General features: G+C 46.2%; 1 protein-coding gene across 1 annotated transcript in view; it reads left to right on the top strand.

Moving 5' to 3' along the window:
• The window catches only part of LOC106743965 (lachesin-like), a 58,689-nt gene that overhangs the window by 5,607 nt on the left and 30,813 nt on the right, over nucleotides 1-22,269 (top strand). The gene's annotated exons all lie outside the window — the stretch shown is intronic.

Below are 22,269 nucleotides of genomic sequence, written 5' to 3'. Positions count from 1 at the left end.
AGCAAGTATCTATCAAGGGGGAAACTTCTCGAAACATCTGCGCGCTAATATCCTGTCTGTGAAGATAAGTCGACGTTTTATCCCTCGATTCAATCGCACGTCCTTTCACGAGAACAAGCGCTTAACTTTGTATTGTTTAGTCGCTCCCAAGTCAATATTGAACTAACGATATATCGGAAAGATAATTTCGAGTTTTCGAGCTGCTAGCGTAAAATCTCAGTTTCGAGAGTATAACGTCGACACTTGAGCGATCCGGATTTGGCGGCTAATTAAAGTACACGTAATAATTTCCCGTTTTATGCACGAGACGAAGCATGAATTCATTATGAATGCATTATAATTACCTAAAGATAATATTAAGCGGTGTCTGCAATAAGTGTAGCAAGCATTAAGAAATTTACCAGTTACAATCGGTTATTCTTTTCACATTCGACTGTGATTGGTTAATTTCTCACGGCTTAAAGCTTACTACATGTATTTTGCAAGTAAAAACTAAACTATTTTTGATATTTTCACAACCAAAATATTTTTCCCGTAAAAAACATCTATTTTCGATGCTTCAAAATATTCTTTTAAATCTGACTTCCAAATCTCTGCAATGGTCCGAAAATATATATTTTTCGAATACGCAACAAATCATATTTTTTTCTGTTAAAACTATTTTACAACTTCATCGTCTTACAGTTAAAAGTCAAAATAATAAAAAAATTCATAAATTACGATTTTTTAAGTAAAACACTATTATTAACAACACCGCTGCCTAAATTCGAATTTTTTCAATAACTTAAAACTTAATTATCTGTGAACGAATAATGTAACATTAAAATAGAAGAGTTGTACTCTATCTTAGAACTTGGTCATCTCTTCTTTCACCATTTTTTAGACATGAAATTAGAAAAAAATCGTTTATGGTCAGTACGATCCTGTTTGCGGTGTGAATTACATTTCGGAAGTGTACGAAAGATTAACATTAAATTGCATTCGCAGGCGACTATGCATTAATAATCCCCCACGGTTCACAAAAGCTCGGATCATTCTCGGATCCATCAATATAGCCGATCCTAGAAGAGGATCGTTAGCTATAACGGATTATCGGACGTCATCGTTCTTCGTCGTAAAAAGGCCGAATCTCCGTTCGTTCATCGACCCGCGCCACGACCGCGCTCGTTCGGTGCGCCTTTTTGCTTCTCCCGAAATCTCGATCCGATCGGAAGTTCATTCCGAAGTAGCGCCTTCGATAAGACGCTTACAAGTAGGTGCTTCGGTAAGAAAGGAATGACGGAGGGTGAGCCAGGCGCGGCGGAACGAACTTTACGCCGACGGTGCTGCTATTCAGAAATGCAAACTTTTATTCCCGAAGCGTTTCGCAAAGTCCGCGGGCATCCTCGATATGCGTCCCCGACAACTCGCTGCGAGTTCGTCGGTATTCGCGCGGAGATCGGGACATTACGTGTCCCATATAATCGCCAATTTTACGACCGATACAAAACAATGGGAGTTAGTTTGGCGATTAATGGCGAATAAACTCCGGGGAAAATTCGCCGTATTGCCGAGCGAGTCGCGCGCGCTGACAAAGGGTCCTTTTTCCCGAGCTATTAAGTTTTCCGAGTGCTTCCGCAAAGCACCTCGTTACAAAGCCTTGGAAGACGAATTTTCTCCCGAGATACTTAATTAATTAGGTACGGCGCTCTAGATACGAAGCCGTAATTTAGACCGTGTACGATCTCTCGCCGTAATCGACCCCGCTACCCGGCGTCGCCGCACCTCCGCCGAGCCGCAACGTCGCCGTTAAACATCCTCTGTCGTTCGACCTTTTTTTTTATTTGAACAACAAGAGCGCGACACGTGTGCAAATAAATTTCTCTCGAGCAGAGGGGACTTTGCGTTAGGTTTTAATTGGAAGATTTATATCTCTTTTGAAAATAAGGCGGTACCCTATTATTTAAGCGAAGTCGCGGCGGTCGCCGCCGGCGGGAACGAAAGGCTCGTAAGTTGTCGTGTAATAACATTTTTGCGGCTGCGCGCTTCTTCCCGCGCGGGGTCATCCGAAAAAAAAAAACGAATCATCTTTTAAGGAGCCTAATTAATTGGCGCCGCTCGTTCATTTAACGTACCAACTTGGTCTCGCTACTCGCCTTCCGCGACCTACTTGTGGACATCGCCTTGCAGAAGCTCAACGGAAGCGCGATGTACGGGCCGACATTAATCATCCCGGTAGAACCGAAAAGTTGCCGTCTGAAAATAATTAAATCCGCCGGGTAGAACATCTGCCGGCGGCAGTAAACTCGGGACACGCTCTGAGATAGATTGCGAGAGAAAGAAAGAGTCGCTTTCCGGAAAGAATTCCGCCGCTTTGTCTCGCATTACCGATCTCCGAGATGAAACTCGGCAACTCTTCGCGCTTATTCTCGGATTAACCTAATTTCTTCTTCGACACACGGAAAATAGATGTCCGCGTTATATATATATATATATATATATATATATATATATACTCATTTCGCGAGCCGTGGGCCGTGATGAAGGTACTTTGTGGACGTTCGCGCAGTTTGCGTTTTCAGTGAAGTAACTCCCTTAACTCGGCAACGAGGGATAACTGCACGACGTAATACGTCCGTTCACAGCGGTTAACCGAGGTAAAGGGAATTCCTCCGGAGGCTGAGCGCGAGTGAACGTTCTTTGATTTATGGCACGGCTAATGGATAGATTCTCCGTCGCGGGTGAAAATTCATCAATTCGCAGCGGCGGTTAACGCGCAAGCTGGTCGATATATCCGTAACATGCGATATCACCGATCCGTGGTGCAAATATTTTTGTTCCCACCTTGTCAGGCGTTTTTCAAAAAGTCCCGTCGGCCGACGCCGTATACATAGATCAGACCGAGAATATAACATTGCACGCGCAATATCCACCGGTCGCGTCATGATATATCAAAGCGCAATTTACGGTCGCCGCTGTATCGCCAATATCAAACGAGCTTTTTCTCCTACCTCCGTCGAGAAAATATGGTCGTGTTCCGCCGACGAATCCGAAATTTATAACAGGATCAGCCGTGCGAGCCGATGACGGTCTCTGATCGTAACATCCTTCATCGAGGGCGCGCGAAGGCGATGGGGGATCGCCGATGAAGTGGGGTTGTGCGCGCTCGCTAAGAGAAAAGTGAATATTCTGCCGTTTCAACGTTGCAATTCTACGGAGCTTTCTACGTTCAACAAGTGAAAGGACCGCGGCGCTGGCGCGGCAATAAAGCATTCGCGCGTACTTCCGAAAAAAATTGCTCCCATAATTGTAACCGACTCGTACCAGGGAAATTTCTTATGCCCCGGAACGTTGCCGTTGCATCGAGCGTACGATTTATCTGTTTGCGAACAGATGCTGGGTTCACGTCGAATATTCCGCACAGGACGGTTAAATAACGACTCGAGATATTGGCGTCTGCGAATCAAGCGCTCCTTCGACATATTGAAATTCGGATCTAACGCTTCGAACGATATTAACGGAGTGCGCCTCGCGTTCGGAGCGAGCGAGCCTAGTACGGCGGGGTGAGGAATATCGAGGAAAGCGAAGAATCCATCGCTCATGCGGTACGAACTGCCGTGCCATTTAGTCCCTATAATGAGACCGCGCTTCTCGGACGAAGAAAAGAAATTCGATTCTCTCGGCTCGATTGTATTTTCCTCCCTTTCGATATCAATATTTCCCGTTGCCCCGGAACATTGTAGTCTTCTGGCTTATAAGAAATCTCTCCATTTCACTTCGCCGAGGCGCGCCGTAAAGCGTTCCATTCTTATAATTTACACGCGGACTGCGTCTCGCGGACGTAATTTAANATTTAAAACTGACATAGTCTCGCCCCCCCGTTCCCCCCCCCCCCCCCTCTCTCTCTCTCTTTCACCGTGTAATATATTAAAGTGTCTCATAAAGTCAGAGTATCGATCGAGGCGGCGCTTAATATCGGTGATACGGGCGCTCGGCGAGGTTACAACGGGACGTTGTTCGTTCGTAATTGTCTCGCACTACCGCTGTTAGTCCGCGATGGTTCGCGATGGATTCTTGACAGATCTATCATGCCGACTCATCAACGTTGAAATTTCGACTATGCGCCGCTGGAATCGGGAGAATGTTAGATGTGAGGCCCGGCTACATCGGGCATTTGAATTTTGATTGAAACGCGCGCCGCGGCACACGCAACGTTGCGACCGAGAATTTTTTTGCAAAATATTGCGTAAATTCAACACGTCGCGGAGCGATGTCGGATTCGCGAGATTCTTGAAAAATCGGAGATAACAGCTCGCAAGGGGGCTGTCGCGGATTGTAGAGTAATCCGGCCTGCCGAAGATATCGACGGGTGAAGGTTATTTCGCTACGCGCGTTCTTCGGATAAATCATGATAAATTGACCGGAGAACAGATTCGCGCGATCGATCGACGATCGTGTCACCCGCGGAATAACACGCGCTCGTTTTCGTTTGCGCGAAACGGATCGAATGGGAGAAAAGGCTCAAAGGATAGGAGCGGGATAGGATAAAGCGGTTCGCGCTGGTGCGACACCAGCGGTGGTGTGCGTCTTAAAGTGCTCTCGTTCTGACGCGCGATTTTGCATAAAGTAAATTTGTCGACGCACTCACTAACGAAAGCTGTGTTACTTAGAGGAGTTTTATTTCGCGCGAAACGCCCGATGCTGCTTTTTCGCGACGGGCGGCGCGGGAAGTAAAGGGAATCGATCGGCTGGCGAAGAAGGTGGTTCATCTCGATATGCGTTTCTTTATTACACCGTGAGGCCGATACGAGCAGACGCAGGAAAGGAGAATTTGCATCCCAAAGAGTTTACATTGGGAATACGAGCGGCCCGGTGCAATATTTTCCGAGGGAAAGGGTTCCTCGCCGCCGTTCTCCTGGTCGTCCGACGAAAATCGACGGCGCGTGTATATACGTAAAGGCGGGTTCTGCCGTTATTCAGAAACCGCCTCCGTTCTTTAGAAATTCTACCGAGAAGTGGAGAACGAGATATAACCGCATTTAGCGCTAACTACGCGGTTCCTTTATGAACCACTCTCGAAAATACGAGCTCCCAGGCTTCTCCGCAGCGGCGGGAGCGTTAAACCGTGAGGGGGCTGAATTGCGCTTCGACCGCGACTTCTCGAAGTTCATTCCGCAATACGTTGGATGTATATATATATATAAAATAATGGAAAGAATCCTCTTATATTTCCATGCCCGGCCGTTTAATTAAACGGCAAAGCTTTTAAGAGGCTTATAAGCTAAGATCGCCCGGCGCCTTATCGCGGCGACACGTCTGCGGTTGTCAGCAATTTNCCCCCCCCCCCCCTCGATACGACGAACCGCTCCTCGGTTCTCGGGGGGTAATACGAACTTTTTTTCGACTTTCTAATGGTTAGCGTCGAAGAGATGATTTATTCGCGCTACGCCGCACGACGCGAGGCAGCTATTATTAAGAAAATTCTGCGACGAGTCGCCGACGAGGACACGTCTCGCGGAATTCCGCGTGAGTCACGTTGGTATTTGCAATTTAGTGAGTAGTGAGCGCTACGGTAGACAACCCTGGCCTGCCGACAAAGCAAGCTTCCACCTGAATTGGGAAAGCACACGTGTTTGCAATAAACGCTCGCAACGATGCGTCAGGCGATCTTCCGCAGCAATAATTCCCTTGGATTTCCGCTATATTTTGGAATGTTTTACTCTAAGGGAAGACTGGGACTAGTTGGTACACTTAAGATGACGAACGACAATGCCGTATAAAAAATATAATATTATCGCAAAAACATTGTAGTTATGTTTGAATAACTTTTAAGCTACACAACGTATTTTCCAGGATATATAATGTTTTTAGTTTTATATAAAAGAAGAAAAGTGAAAGTAGAAAACTATGGAGGTGAGTCGAATCAGGCCGTATTATTTTGCGACAAAAATGACCTCATTACCGAATCGAAAAGTTAATCAAAGGACCATTCAAAGAAGCTATCAACGTACGGTAGACGAGTATCAACGTCACTAATTAGTACTTTGTACTATATATATGATGCAGTAATGCCGACAATATCTATTAAGGACGCTAAAAGGGAAATGCAGGCGCACGTTCTTGCGTCCGACGAAGAACCGCTCCATTCATTTACCTTTCTGATGAGGAAATCGCGAAGGAGCTTTCTCTTACCATCTCACCCTTTCCCTTCGCCATTCCTTCCGCCCTCCATGTCCCTCCATGCTATTCCGTCTAATTAAATCGGAGCTCCTTTGAGAGTCTTAAGCGCTACGTTTCCAGTTCTACCTCGAGCCATTTGCTTCTCTGTTATTTAGTGTCCTACTTCTTTGACGACGGCAACTTCGCTACACGACCCGCCCGGATTACGGCCGCGGAAGCTATGCACCCTTGCTATTTTGAAAACGAGCCCTGTCAGTGACGTACGAAACTGGCACGATTATGGCGCGTATAATTTGCAACTTGACATGACAAGATCAAACGGACGACCTAGCCATTCTCTTTGCCTAGCTATCGATTTTTACCAGTTATACTGTTCAAGACACGCACGAGTCAGCGTCAGATAACAGGTTCTAATTCATTGACAACTGAGAAGATACACGTGAATCATTATTTCCGACATTATTATCTTTTTTTTGCATTAGTTTTGTTGAACAAATGAAATATAAGGAATAGTGCGATATACAGACGTGACCATTATTGTGCCATATTATATATTACATTCACGCGAACTGCCGGGAATTATCGTTCCATTTCACAGTGAAGGAAACAAATATTTGTTCTTACGGGGCGGTTCTCGGTGGTCAAGGTTTGAGAGCTCTCCGGAAACGTAGCTGTAATTGGAGAGACGGAGGAAACAACGGCAATTGTGCGGCCTTTTGGTAGAAATCTTGCTAATCCACGCGATGGTCAAAGTATCTCGTCGGCGTGTGCGCACGTATATGTGGAAGAGCAGCGATTATACTTCTCGTTCGTTTTTTAACCTTCCGCTGAAGCGTCGCCGCGCTGCGAGAGTTGGAAGTTGCGGGGAAAATGAAAATGGATCGCGCCTTCTTTTTTGGCATGGAGTAAGCCATCCCCCCGTTGATTCGAAGGGCTGCTGTTCGAAATGAAAATAGATCGGTGAGCAAGACAAATATGCTTCCCTCTATCGATGAGTTTGCCGAGTAACATGCACCGCGCGCTGACAATGATGAGTCGGGTATTTGAAAGTACGCGGGGGGATGTCTGAGGGAAAAAGGGCGAATCCCGTTGTGCGAGGTGCATCGATGCAGTTTCCCGTCGAACGTGTCTATCGAGAAGCGCTTTCTTTTCTGTCTCTTTCTCACTGAAGGTTGATTTATTTGCTAATTTAGCGAACGAGCTATACGCTATATGTGTGTGTGTGTGTGTATGTACGCGTACGTTTCTAGGTGACTCGTCAATACGATATGATTGTTAGTTCGTTCCGTTGCGTGTCGTAACGGCACGTAACTTTCTTTCGTGCATCGGTTTCATCAAAATAGGAAGTAAAAAGAAGACACACACACACACCTATTACAATTATATCTTGCCGGGCATATAAAGAGAAGAGCGAGCTCAAAGGGAAAACAGATAATAAGTAGAACGTGCAGGCAGCGATTCCTCTCTCGAGTATGCTTCAAACTGTCTACACGCGTGCACACGCGTGCGAGAGATCATTAACAGGACGGAGAATGCCGATACGTCCGCGCTAACCATCGTGTTCGATGATTCCACGTTCCGCCCAGGTTGGATTCGCTTCCTCGCTCGGAACTGGATATAACTTCGCATAAGAGTTTCGTATGGGGATCCCGGTATATACGTGTAACGAGACTCCGCTATTGTGGCGCGCCGGTGTATCGGAGGTGGCGCGTAGTTAAAGAGAACAGTCGTTGCTTTTTATCGGCGACGGGCTCTCAACGATCTATTCGCGTGAACGCGGAACATCGCCGATAAGAATTTCTCCCCGGGCATCATCCCCGACTAGACAATAGAAAAGAAATTATCCTTCGGGATGAAGATCTTGTTCCATGGGGTGGACCGTGGAAGAGCCGGATGATCGTGATAGGGGACACCCCACCCACGGTGTTTCCGAAGAACCCTCGCGTTACGGCGATTTCGCTTCCGTGTACACGAAATGTCGTTAGCATCGACGAGTTCACGCTCGGGCCGTGTGTGCAGGTGCATTGTTGCGGCGTAAAACCGGCGCGGCGCGATGGTAACGGCGTTCCTCCGGAATACGTGCTCTGAAAGGTATGCCCTAATGCCTCCATTAAACGAATTCATTGAACAAGTGCACGAGAAGCTCGCTCCGGCCGCCGAGCTCGTTATAACGATTACTACTACGCGTATATGGATCGGTCGTCGAGGCGAACGACAAAAATACCTGCCGCGTTTCGTCGCTCGCTTTTTCACGCCCGGATCGGCGAGTACCGTCCCTTCGCTACGATGCTCCCTCGATCGATCGACTCGAGGATATCGTTGTTTTTGCGGCGCCGATGTTAAACACCGACCGTTAAACTCGATATTTGAGAAATCGCAGCTTGTGTGCGCGCGCCCGGCAAATATGCATACGCCCGCAAATATGTAATTTGTCGGGGCTCCCTAGCAGCGGATATTACGAGCGTACATAAACAATGTCTCCGTACATATTTTGATAATGCTGCCGATCGATCATCCGACGGATCGATTTTTCTCCCGAGCTTCCGGCCGGTTTAGCGGTGTACTCGGCTACACCGGAAACGGCGCGCCGTTTGCCTGTGTTAATACATATCTGCGAAGAGGGCATTAATTTCCCATCATGTTCTCCCAACTTTTGCAAGATTAACGTTGGAGCTGCGCCAACGAGTGCGAACGAGGTCTCAGGACCGCGCTCCAATCTTTCCTATGAATATGCAACCCCCTTCTCTCTCTCTCTCTTTCTCTCTCTGCCGCACGTTCTCGAGAAATGTTTTGCTAAAAATGACGCTAGAAACGGTTTCTCCTCCTCGTTGCGAAGGAGAACGACGTCGCGTCGAACTACCGTATCTTCCTTCTTTATCCTAGAAATGTATATTACATCTCGAAGACAATATTCACGAATCGCATCTCGATTTCAACCGCGACCGAATGCCAAAGCGGGATAACCCACGGTGTATTTTCATCGGAGAGATATAGCTCTTTGTTTTGATCGCGTGGAAACCGTTCCGCGATAACATCAGCGCGCGCGACACCGACGCGGACGGAATTAAATTTTCCCCGGTAAGATGAAGAAGAGAGGAGAAGAAGTTGTACATGGAAACCGCGTCCGCCACAGCCACTCTTCGGGAATTTTCTGGCACCGTCGCGATAGGAAGGTCACGAAGATGCCGCTCCTTTATCTCATATCTCCCTTAGGAGAGTGGAAACGTATATCCCGGCGAAACGTTTCGAGGGATCGGCGCAACCTCTCTCCGTCCTTGCGCCGTCGATCCTTCTGTCGAGTTAACCATCGGTACCGGTAGAACCGGCGAACGGCGTAACGATATTGCGGAAATCATCCCCCGACGGCGGACAAAATGCTCCATTTCGTGGCAAACGTCTCGAGATGTTTTTTAAATTTGACTCGGAAGCAATTTGTAGCTCTCTCTCTCTCTTTCTCTCGATCTTCCCGCTTCTCTCTGCGGACTATCATAACGCGAAAAGCGGAAAAATGGCAACCGAAGCGACAGTGGTAGTCGTTAATTATCTCGCTCAATTTGTACGAAATGTTCCCAAGAATATGAATAAATTATAGTTGGAGTAACAGTCGCGAAATATGTGCACATTACATAAGATATAAATTGTAATATTCAATAATAAATTTGTAATATTTTTATAACGCCGAGAAAGTAAAATTATCCGCTACGGTTTTCGAACAATTATGCGATTATGTGGCCGATGTCTTAAAATTCGCGATGGCCGTGGCAAAATTTTAATTATTCCCCACGTCGCACCATAATGTCGCTGGAAAAACGGGTACGTTTAGGGAGAGAAAGCTGGCGGGAATAAACGAGACCTGAATATGATCGAGAAAAAACGAGAGACGTTGCCATGACGCGAAGGGTCCTTAAAAATTCCGCAGAATGGGGGAGAACGCCGAGCTGGATGTTCGGTCAATCGATCCGTAAGTATCAAAGACGTATTATTAAAATCGTCGGGCGTCTCTTTGTTCACAGATGAAAGAAAAAGTAGAAAAAAGTTCTCCCTTAATGAGGGGGAGGGAGCGCTTGATTTTCCGTAGAGAAATAGATCATTTGATATCCCGAAATCCCCGGAAGTCAACCTTCAACGTGCCCGCAAACACGTGGAAATTCGGGAGACGATAGAAATCGCAACGAAATAGCGAGCTTAACATTTTCACTGTTGCTTGTTTGGTATCCATCTACATAGATTTTCGTAGGAAACATTGAAAATGTTAATTATCAGGCAACGTTACATCTGTCTGTTTATATCTGGAAAAAGAAAATAATAATAATGAGTGAAGTGATAAGTAAGAAGAATTCGCTTTTCCCTCTTACTTTGTCTTCTTACTTATTCCTTGTCCGCTCACGCCTTGCGTTGTCAACGTTCGTCTTACGAGCATGAAAAATACAGGAACATTTAAAGAAGCATATTTCGTTCGTAGAAAACATATCGCGCAGCTGTAATAATAAAAAGTAATCCAGATGTATACACGGCCATCTTTTCGAGAGAGAGAGAGAGACACGCGTATAATCAACAATATAGCGACGCGCGCCATGAAATTCGTAAGAAACGCGCGTCACTTACACTAGACGGCAGATGTTCGAATACAAATCCCTTGAAGCGAATTTGATTACGTCGTCACGTCCCATGAATTTTCTTGCCCGGCCAGATCGGAGGCTTAGAAAATACCCCAATTGCCGCCATAACTCCGGGTAATTTTGCGCGCAAGGTATCCCCAAGGCAAGAGGGGTCGGGAGCAGTTTCATATTAATATCGGCCCTTCTATCTTCCCAGGCAACGTCTCGTACCAAGCGACGTCACCTTCGTCGTCGGTTTGATTCAATCAGGCGCGGCCCTTTCCTAAATTACTCGTTGGCGCTTTATGGCACACAAAAAGCCGTACCCTCCTCGTTTCAGGCACACGGAACGAGCGCTAGGTCAATAATCTTCGACCAACAAGCCCTCTCTCTACCCTCTCCCCCTCTCTGTCTCCTTGACTCTGTCTCTTTCACCTCAAACCCTTGGCTTCTGGCTACATCGCCGCGATGCTTCGGCGTTTTGGAAGCGTCGCTCGTATTTTCGTAAAGTCTCGTCTACCTTTAATGTGTTTATCTGGCTCGAAGAGTTCTCGACGTGACGTCGCGTCACCGAGCTTCATGTTGAATAACACGGGACGGTGGCCTCGGAAAATAGAGAAATACCGCTGTAATATCGTTTGGTATCGCGAGCTGAAAATTTCACGCGGAGAGATCTGTGTGAGTTCAAACAATAATAAATTTCACACTACACCCGCGGCGTTGTTAAAATGCGGACGAGGCACGTAATAGCGTTTTATTAGCAGCTGTGCAAGCACATCGTTTGTAATGTCGTCTGATAAATCGCTTCGGGTGCGGCCGCAGCAAAGAACAGACGGAATGTTAGGATGAGCTTCTGCCTTTCTTTCCGCCATGCAATATCCGCCGCTATTTTCCGCAATACGAAACCCTTTGTTTACACGAGGCTGCCCAATGATAAATTCCTTTCGTCGCACATTCACGCCGCGAATTCTTTTACTGTGTCTACGCACACTTTGTGCACATTTCTATTTTTTTTATCATATCACGTGTGCTTTCCGCGCATATTCCGCACGTATAATTAATTGCGTGATTTCGCGGAGCTTCTCGGCGAAACACATTCGCTTCGCGTACGCCACGATATTACAGAAAAGATATGAATTAATTAAATTTATTTCATGTAACGGCACGGAATGTTCTAGGAACTCGCGTCGCGTTGAATCGTTTAGTAGAGAAAGTCAGCGTGGGACAGACCGTTAGGTCGGAAACGCGACAAGCTGCTTCGCGACGAGAGATTGTCTGAAATCTTGTTTTATCCGAAACTCCGGTCATTAAACACGCGATAATTCAGCCGGATAATGCACTCGCAACGCGGCAACCCCGTCGACTGCAATTCCACGCGTGCTCCACGCCCCTCCCCCTCCGCCACCTTCGCCAACTCGGCAAGAAGAAGCCGCCGGAATAATTCACCAAATGTTCTCCATCTCGTGAAGTGTAATGTAGAATAATGTTTTACACCATTGCAGCTCATCCCTCTCCCCCCTCCCCGAATGCTAGGTCGGGGCACGGCCGCGGGGATAAAATGAATTTTGCAGCGTAAGAACGCCCGCGCGCACTTCATCCATCATGCGCTTTTTTGTATTATATTTTCCGGCAAAAATGGCGTAACGCCAATACGGCTACGTGAATCGCGTGCGGAAACGCGGTGCATTAACAACGGCATAATCGGCACAAACAGCGAGCGTGTTTAACATTTGTTGCTGACGATTCTTTTTTTTTTCTTTAAATTTGCTCGCCGAGCATTCGCAGGTTTTCGTCGCACGCGGTGATTACGCGTTTGCGATGGGCGAATTTTTGAGATAATTCGGAAAATTCATGACACGCGCGTAAATTCCGGCGGAAGAATAATAATATCCGCGAACAAGCCCATCGACTGTCGACAGAGAGAGAGAGAGAGAGAGAGAGAGAGAGAGAGAGTCAATTCGACGAAAATGGAAAAAAAATCCGATTCGACGGGCGAATCTCTTTGTTATTCTGTCCCTGTTTGCGGATAATGCGAAAGCCGCACGACCCGGAATCGTCGCGTTTTAATCGTTCCGTCAACGCTACCATAAACTCGCATATCGCGGGCCATAAACTCATGACAATTGCAATTAACGTATAGCAATACATATCCTGAGAGCGGAATGTGCGCGTACATGTGTGTATGCATGTGTATATAATATATTCAATAGATAATGGCACCGATAAAGAGCCGTGCACCAAAGGGGACGAGACGTGAAGCAAATATCGATCAGCGCGCAAAAACACCCGGCGATTTTCCATACACTCGACACCGTATATATTCTCTTTCCCCGTGTCTTCCCGTACTTCATCGCTTCTCCATTGATACATCGGCGTCTCCTTTTTCTTTGCCGTCCGCACTTTTGCCCCGTGTGTTACACACGACCGTGGCGTTTGCGAAACTTTAAAACCGCGAGAGTTAACTCTTTCGGGACAATTTAGCCTGGCTGCCGCCCGCGAGATATCAGATTGCCCCCTTTTTACGTTTGTAGTGTGCTCAAAAAAATATCTGCAAATAAAACTTTCGCGATTTCCACGTCGTGCAATTTTCTCCGCATGCCTGCATACGTTACGATGACACGATGAAGTTATAAAATCATGTGTGAACTCCCTTCTCTCTCTCTCTCTCTCTCTCTTCGAATCGTTCGTATGTCAAATTTTCTCTTGCCGTTCGCATAAAGTTTCTCGTTGCATTTGATGGGATACATACGGGGTGTCGCGGTTTGAGTGTGTCATATTTCAACACTAGATAGAAGCTCACCTAACGGATGGTATTTTGTATTAAAAAATTTTGCAATGCTAAACCATATCGGAATTATGACGAAAGCTTGTTATATCTGTAGCAATTTTTGAGTGATGTATGTATGCACATGAAAGTACGTCATCAAAGATTACACGTTACAATTTCAGTAATAATTCCGGTATGGTCCGGCAAAATTTTATGATAATTTTCACTACAATGTTTCCTTCGTGTACTGACGGAAATAATAATTCAGAGAGAATTTTCTGTTAACGTCGACTGTAAATCAGTAATGTGAAGAGATAACATTTTTGACGGGACTTTACCTCGACGGAGATATAATCAGACCTTCGCAACGACGACTTTACAATGGTCTGTTTAACAAAGAATGAAAATAGAAGAGATTAGTCGGAACTCGTCAAAAAGTGCAACGGAGACACCCTGTATGCACCGCGGCAGTGCGAGGCTTCGAAGTTGCGTGCGAGAAATGAAATTATTTTATAACCGTCCCGCCTCCCGTGGCACTTTTTGTCATAACTATATCCTCCCTCGCCGGGTATTCCCGGGCGATTCTCGGCGCTGCCCTTTTCCTCGTAAAACTGGGTTAAATCCAAACGGGTGCGCCGCGTTTGGCTGGAATAAAAAAAAAACGCCGGGAGTGGAGAAGCGGAACGCGCATCCGCACCACCCCGGCGTCAGGTCATTGCTTTCTAACCATTCCGCGCTGTTGTTTCCTCCTCCCTTTGCAAAAATGCACGGAGAATATCTCGTGACGGTAACATCTCGCCAAGCGAGAAAGAGAGAGAGAACAGAGCGACGAGCGCGGTATAATCGCTATTGGTGACACCGTCGTTACTCGGCGGGCGACGAAGTGCGGAGTGCGCCGTATCTCGAAATTATAGATCGTCGCTTGCGCGACGAAGTTTCACGACGCGCGTTCGAGAGAGAGAAGGACTCCGGCTGGAGTACGGCGCTACCTAACGTTAATCCACATAGTCGCGACTAATAGCCGGGGATCGCGATTTACTATACGTCGTTCCCCCGATCGACCGCACACAGCTGCCGTTGCACGGAATTTCGCCCGCGAGCCACCATTCACGCTCCTCGCGCGATCTCCTCTTTAACAACTGAATAAAATTCCGCCGGGTTGTGGCACGTGAAAAAAGTCTGCGGCGGTGTTGAGCGCGAACCCGTCGTCGACCCTGCCGTCGTCGTCGTCGTCGTCGGTGTTATTTCCACGCGGAGAGAACCGAACATAAGTGTGGTTTCGTAAACAGTCGACGCGCTGCAAAGCTATTCCGGCACATTTACACCGGACTATTTGCATTTTACTGCCGGTACGATGCACACTGCAGGAAATAGCGAGAAGCTGTGGACGATGTCGTTGCTTCGGACGCTGCTCCGGAGCGGTAACGGCCGTGGATGGCAACGCGGAGAACGACGATGACGACGAGCGGGACGGCCGAAGGACGTTGACGATGGTGCATTACCGGCACGGTCGACCTCGCTTTTCGCGGTATGCTCGCTGGTGGTAGGCGGGATGCAAGGGCATGCGAATAGAAACGTTCGAACGCGGTGCGATGCACCCCGTGACCGAACTCCGGGTGTCTCGATGCGAGGATTACGATAATATCCGCGAGGCTCGAATTCAAGAACGAGAGACGTCGAGAGCGAAATTGGATCGCGCGCTACGCTGAAAAGAGAACGTATCGATTCCCGATGTTGTTGTTCCGCGGGAACTTTATCGGGACTGTATTTTGAGGAACCCCGGGAAGAACGGTGGGAATGGCTCTGTCGGGGTTTCTCCCGGGTCTTTTTTCAATTCTCCTCCCGAGCGGGATATTCGCCAAGTGTGCCAATAAGAAACGAACGCCGAGGAGACGTCGTTTAGGGAGACCCGTATATTTCCGTCGCGTTTCCCCTGCAAATAAGAGACGCGCGAATCGTTCAGTTAATAATCGTTAATCAAATTTCCATTTCGAGGCGCCGAATCGGCGTCCCGCGAAGCTGAAGAGATCCGAATGATTTCTCCGATAAGTCTTCCGTGCCAATATCACGCATAGCTCCGACTCGTCGGAAGTTTAATGAAATTCCATGGCGGACTGTGCAATTTCGCACATTAATTGACATCAGTCCTTTCGCTTTGCTATAATGTCGGCATCCTCATTCGTTAGCCACGGACATCCGCGCGGCAATATTCCGTCAGCGGCGTGCGAGAAAAGCCGGGAGAGAAAAGCGACTAAATAAAATAAATATGACGCGCATGGAGAAATTATGGCAATTCTCAGATATTTACTGAGACAATCGCACATGTATTCAAGGCGAATACGAGTGCGTCATTTTTCGTAATATTGTATAAGACGAACGTTTCAGTTAGCGACAGTGTCCTAATTTGTGATTTACAATCGCATTTATTTTCCTTAATAAGGCAGATAATATATCTCCGTATTTATCTTACAAAATTTATTTTCATTTTAAATTTTATATATTATCTGTTATTACAAGTGTTAAATAAAATTGAAAGCTATAGTAAGTACTAAAATATTAGAAGTGTAACCGTGTGCGCTACTAACGATGATAGTTCGAGCGATTACTTGCCGACATCTTAGAAGTTGGCGGTGTTAACCCTAGAAAGCTCAATGGGATCTAATGGATCCCACAACCATGTTAAACTCTGGCTAACTGAACATGTAAGGGCGTATATATACATAACATATACATGCCCTTTCGTAGCCAAAAAGTTAATAGAAGCAATATCTAACCATTGATTTATTTTCACAATAAGATTACTTTGTCACTAATTGGAACGTTTACCTTGCACGTGCTTTTCCTCGTTGGCTGGTTCTCGCGAACTTCCCGTGCTCCTCGTTGGAAAAGCTCGGAAATCTCCGACAAAGCGCGCAAAACCCACCTCCCATTCTGGAAATCAAAAATTCTATTATGTTTACCACGTTCGCACGCCGCTGCTCCATCGCGAGAGTAAGCCGAGCGTATTTCACAGGGAGAGAAGCAGGAGGGAAAGAAAGCCGAAGGTAGCCGATATTCGCCATGTCACTGGTGGCAAAATCGCACTAGACTCGCAAGTGGCATTTGCTTGCGATGCATTCTTTGCGTGCCCGGGTTCTCTCGGGTTCGCGGCGAAGAGCCCTAAAACGCACGAGCGGCGCGATGCATCCGTCACCCTCGATCGTCGACGTCGCGCGCCACCGGCGTCTATTTCCCCGGAATTTCCCCTGTACTTTTCGACACGTGTACGTACAACCGCGGACGTTTCTTCGTATCCGTGAGATCCCCGCTCTCTACAACTTTTCCGTCTAGCCGCGCTTTTCCCTGCCGGCGCGCGAGAGCAGAGAGAATGTTATTCCCGAGCGGCCGAGTCGTTCAACGACTTCTTCCAACGACAGTTTCTTCTTCCTCGATAATCTTTCATGATATGGCCAGCCAAGTAGTTTACAGATCTTTGCTAGCCGACTCTCTATGCAATTCGCTTAAGTTTCGAGCGATGCTAAAGTAATACCACCGCGTCGCCGCTCTTCTGAAATGCGTCTCGCAAATGCATTCATTGTGTTACTGCTAAGTTTGCTATTTGGAGTAGGGCTAAGTTTTCTAAATGTTCCGCGTATTCCCATCGATTTTTCCCGCAAGCACTGCTCTTGATGTATTTTCCCAAAGAATTTAAGAGTCTATTAAGGAAATATTCCACCTTGTCGGGAAGCTAATGTGACATTTATTGAAAAAGGTGCTGTAGGAAAACTATTAAAGCTATCAAGATAAACTTTTCTTCCACTTTATGGAAAGACGTGTCTTTTATAAGCCTGTCAAATTGGAAAGCGATGTCTTTAATCATTTTTGCGTTATCACTCCCGTTAGTTTGAAGAATGGTTTAAGTTTAAGAGAAAAACATGTTGAAAGTTTCAAGTTGTATTTAAGTATAGCTTTCGACTATTTATATTTAAACAGTTATTCTCGGGCCATAAAATAAACCTTCTATTCTACTCAAATAATTCCCGTTCAGCTAGCTTTTCATCTTTCCAAACTATTTTTGCCTCTCGAGATTTAGTGGAGCATCGACGCTCGGCAGCTTTCAACCGCTCGGCATCGCGCGTAATTATGAAAAATTTTGTCTGAGGCTCAAGTTTTATCCCCGCCACCTCCATAACCTTTAATAGTGGTGTATCTTTCATTGAATATACAAACTGCTGAACAGACAACAAATTTAATTATTTTCGATGCTGAATATATTTCGGAGCGAGATCCCGTAGCATTCAAGTTCTCATCATTATTTTGAGTATAGTCCTCGAGGTATTGTTCTAATAAATCTTGAAAGGATAGATTTTTGTAAATCGGTCGAAGGTCGAGGTGGAGGGTCATTATATCTAAAGTTCCATCTACGGTTTTCTGTCTGCGCGCCGCTTCAATCTGTGGCCTATAATTCCGACAATTCTTCGAATTTTCACTTGAAACTTCACAAATGCATTCTCAAGGCTTCGAAGAAACCATCGAAATATGTAAAAACCGAAAAGCCAATTTTTTGACCCGACAAGATAGAATACCCCTTTAATTTCTCGTTTATTTTCTCGTAAAAAGAAAAGCGTTCGTCTTTCTAAGTTAAGATTATTACTACCGCTAAGATTATTACTACCGCGGTTGCCACAACGTTCGTAATCTTTCAGTAAGCCTCTGGAAAGGCGTTACACGTTTGCTCCCGGAATGTCATACTTCGTCGCGGGAGATTCGATGTATGTTTTGTTAACATCTTCTCAGATGACGCTGTATTGTACCCGTAGCTACACGTCTCTGACTTCTCCATTTTACCTTCCGCTTCTTGCTCCATTTTTCCAACCACCTCTACAATGTCCCGACCTCTCGTTGTTTGAACAACGAAGGGCGGATATTATTGCCACGAGATCTTTCCAGTCGTCTTACAACTCGACCCGTGGATAGTCTCTTTTTCTCGACGAACCAGATACCTCTCACGATATCATTCCTGCGATGTTTAACGTCGAAAATTATTCGTCTGGAATTTAAACCGTTGAAAAAACGCTCCACGCGGAAACAGAGATTTATGAATTCATGGGTACATTACACTTTTATTTATCATTTTATATGATATGTTTGTTAAATTTTATTGAAATATCAACGTTGTTTCATTATGCAGCTATCATTATTTAGATTAACACGATATTAATTATTATTATTATTGTAATGGATTAAATACGTTAAAATGTGAAGATATGTTCGTTACAAATAACAAAAGCAGCTCCATGATATATCTTTGAATGCAAATGTCTGACCGGTAAATATTTTATCTAGTTCGTGCTTAACTTCCTCTTGTTCCTTCGCTGTACCTCGCGATTTTTTCTTTTATCTCCGAGCTTTTTCCGGCTGATACCGTGCCGAGCGTGCTTTAAAGACGAAGCGAATATTATTTCAGCGCAGCACCGTTAACCATTATGAGAATCTTGCCACGAGAGATATTTCCCTTTTCGCGAAATATTACTTCAAATTTCAGATAATGCGCGGAAAACGGTAGTAGCTTCCCCGAGCAACGTTTTACTAACTGCGCCCGGCGATATGAAAATTTCGCGACATTAAGCGTCCCGTCGTTGCACGCCGGGAAACTCGGCCGTCGCGATCGGAATACATAACGATATCACGCAAACGATGCATTAGCGTTAAAAGATCAGAATTAAAAGTTTCCCCAACCAGTCTCCCCGACGGTTCGCGGCCTCTCCTTTCGCCCGAATAACGAAGCCGCGCCAATACGGTTTCGGCGACGAGGGAGAGGTCACCTCCCCGGAAACTCACTCCGTAGTTGGCAGCGAGACTTCTCTTCCCGTCGGCAGGCGTTTCTCACGAGGTGCAGCACAGAGAGGGCTTCCAATTCGCGGGGTTGCCAACGCGCTCGCATAAGATGTAAATAATGTTTCGCTTCGGGTGCATTGCGCATGCATTGAAAATCCGAGAGAAATGAGCGGCGCGCATCCGTCGAACCGGCGGCCGTCAACGTCGGGAGCCAACACCATCGATACGTCCATTTCCGCGGAATTTCAGCCGCATACTGGCTTGCAGGAATTTTCGTGACATATGTCTTGCGATTTCCTCCGACAGACGGCTCCCTCTCTTCCTCTCTCTCTTTCCTTACGAAATAACCGACAGAAAGAGAGAGAGAGCCCCGCCGGCTTTTCACGGTCCCACTTTATTTTCCCTCTCCACCATTTTTCTCCTTCATTCACCTCCGCCCCAGCCGGCAGCAGTTCCGGTTGTTTGAACAACGGCGCGAATATTATTCCGCCGATTACGCGCGACTTTTCCGGCTGGAAAATCCCCTCCGCGATTTTCGCACACGCAGTCGGCGGTTCGCCCACCGGCAGGCCGATATTTCTTTCGAGTATATGCACGTGCATATGTGTATATACACATATATTCCGTCAATGTCAAACGACATTACCAGACTCTTCAGCGCGAGATACTATTGGATATCGACGGCTTCACTCGGTGCAGTGCCCTTCAGCTCTTTCATAGGACGAACTACGCGATCAACATTTTCTTACGTCGCAATGGCGTGAGAGGAGACGAAGAACTTGGCAACGCAAAGCGTCACGTTTCGCGGAAGTGCGCAAAATACGGGTCAATAGCGATCTGCGAGAACGCAGCTCTCTCGAAGTAATCATCAAAGTGTCCCGTTTCCCATAGAGTTCGCCGTGTGTTTCTCTCGGATATTAATCTCCAAGTATCGCAACATGTTATTTGTCATTACGCCTAATTTCGGAAACGTAACCAAGTTATCGTCGCGTCGGATAAAAACATAGTAGTTTCCTATTGTCGCTACGGTACAGTAAAAATCCTCAACTTCCGCCGAACAAGATGCTCATTGCTTGTAAGGTGACCTTCGCTGGCAACAATAGCGCGGGGAAGCCTTTTCACTTCGCGAAGAGGTGTATACAAGTGAAAATACTTTTATAGCAGCCCGAGACGCACAGCGAGAGGGATGCGAATAATTTAGCTGCTTGCTAAACCCCGGCTTTTGCTAGGCAGCATAGGGAATGGAAGGGGTTAATTTGTGAGTTTCGTAGGATCCTCCTCTCTCTCTCTCTCTCTCTCTTGAGGGCTCGCCAAGCTTATTACAGTAAATAGCTTAGGCGAGGGTGCCCTGTTCGACCTCTGTTCAGTTGGGCCTTTCATCTCGCAACACTCGTCTCGCTTTCCCCCTCTCCTTGCCTCCCCCTTCCTGTTACGCGGCCTAGGAAGGGGGATACAGCGCGTAGAATCGTTATCACTTTATCAAAGTCGGGCGCGCCGTCGACAGGAGAGAAGAGAGACCGTGCTTTCCACCGGCCGTATCGTTTATTAACGGCTTAACAGCCGCGCGCAACGTATATTGCATTAAGGTACGAGACACCGTCGCCGATTAAACTGTTGCTGCGCCGAGTAAAAAAGGTCGTTCCGCCGTGAACAACGCGAAACGAGAAACGACCGCCCCCGCACGACATATTTAAAGCGCACCGCGGTAATAGGATAGCGACGCGACGAAAAGTGGTTTCGAAATAAACCCTCTTAACCCCGCGGCCCCTTTCCGATAAATTCGCCGGGCGAATTACCATCGTGTGTACGGTATCCTCTAATTTGATATCTCACTTATGGCTGTTTGCACAGACGCCGTATCAACGTTGAATGTAACAGCGGCGGATGGCACGGAGGGATTCGAACACACAAGTTAAATATAAACCGCACGGTCGAACAGATTCCGAATTAATTCATCTCTGTCTCTCAAGTGTGATACGATCGTCTTTTAACCCTTTCGCCGCGGCGCGCTCCAATCAAAAGTGCTCGTTGCATCGCGTATTCAATTAGCCGTAGCAAGAAAGATTTGATCCACAAAATTGTGATTTTCGATATTTTGTTACAAACGGGTAGTTTATACGTCCTTCTGGATAAAACAAAAAGATCCAAGCTTTATGAATGGCGCCTAAAATTAATTAAATAAGAGTTTTGATTTTCTACTAGTTGTGCCATTTTTACTAGTTGCGTCTTATTTACGTACTTTTTCTTTATTTAGAGTTAATTTTGTCAATGAATACCCTGAAGGAGAAGAAAATGAACAATGCTTGACTTCTCGAACGATTGTGAAGAACCTCAATACTTTTTGTATTTTTGTACTTTCTAAATCATGTATCAAATTTTTATTTTCATTCTTTTCGAAACATATACCACTATATGGTTTGGATTTTTTGGACTACTCGGCAGAAAAAAACATATTTTTAAACAGAATAAACATTCTCCTTGAGGGAAAAAGTAACTTTTTGAATTTTGGAAAGATTTATTTCAATCGAAAAATTGCACTTCACGAAAGTATATCCGATATGAAAAAAATCTCAGTATATTAGACGACCTTTCAATTCGTCCGCCCGTTGATTCCGTTGATTCGCCGCTTCGCTCCCGATTATCGCAGCACGAATTCTCGGGCATGATTTTTAACCTGTTAACCGGGGAATTCCTTTTTTAATTACGCAACATATAACGGGCGCGTACTCTTTCAACACATATTTCAAGGACGTATTCATATGTCCTACCCGTACCCGATATTGTTTACGTTTGACGTATTTATACGTCCCGCTCGGTTAACAGGTTAAGGCAGAACGGAAAGGGGGTGCTCGGTGGGGCGCTTATCGAGCGATTCGCTGGAGTCAGCCGGAATCCACTTTAAAAGTGAGCGAACTTGCGCGCGCTCTG

Source organism: Dinoponera quadriceps, unplaced genomic scaffold (genome assembly GCF_001313825.1).
Source record: "Dinoponera quadriceps isolate SergipeBrazil2010 unplaced genomic scaffold, ASM131382v1 scaffold1128, whole genome shotgun sequence".
NCBI lineage: Eukaryota > Metazoa > Arthropoda > Insecta > Hymenoptera > Formicidae > Dinoponera > Dinoponera quadriceps.
The sequence above is the reverse complement of the archived record's forward strand: the minus strand, read 5'-3'. Positions and strand labels throughout refer to the sequence as shown.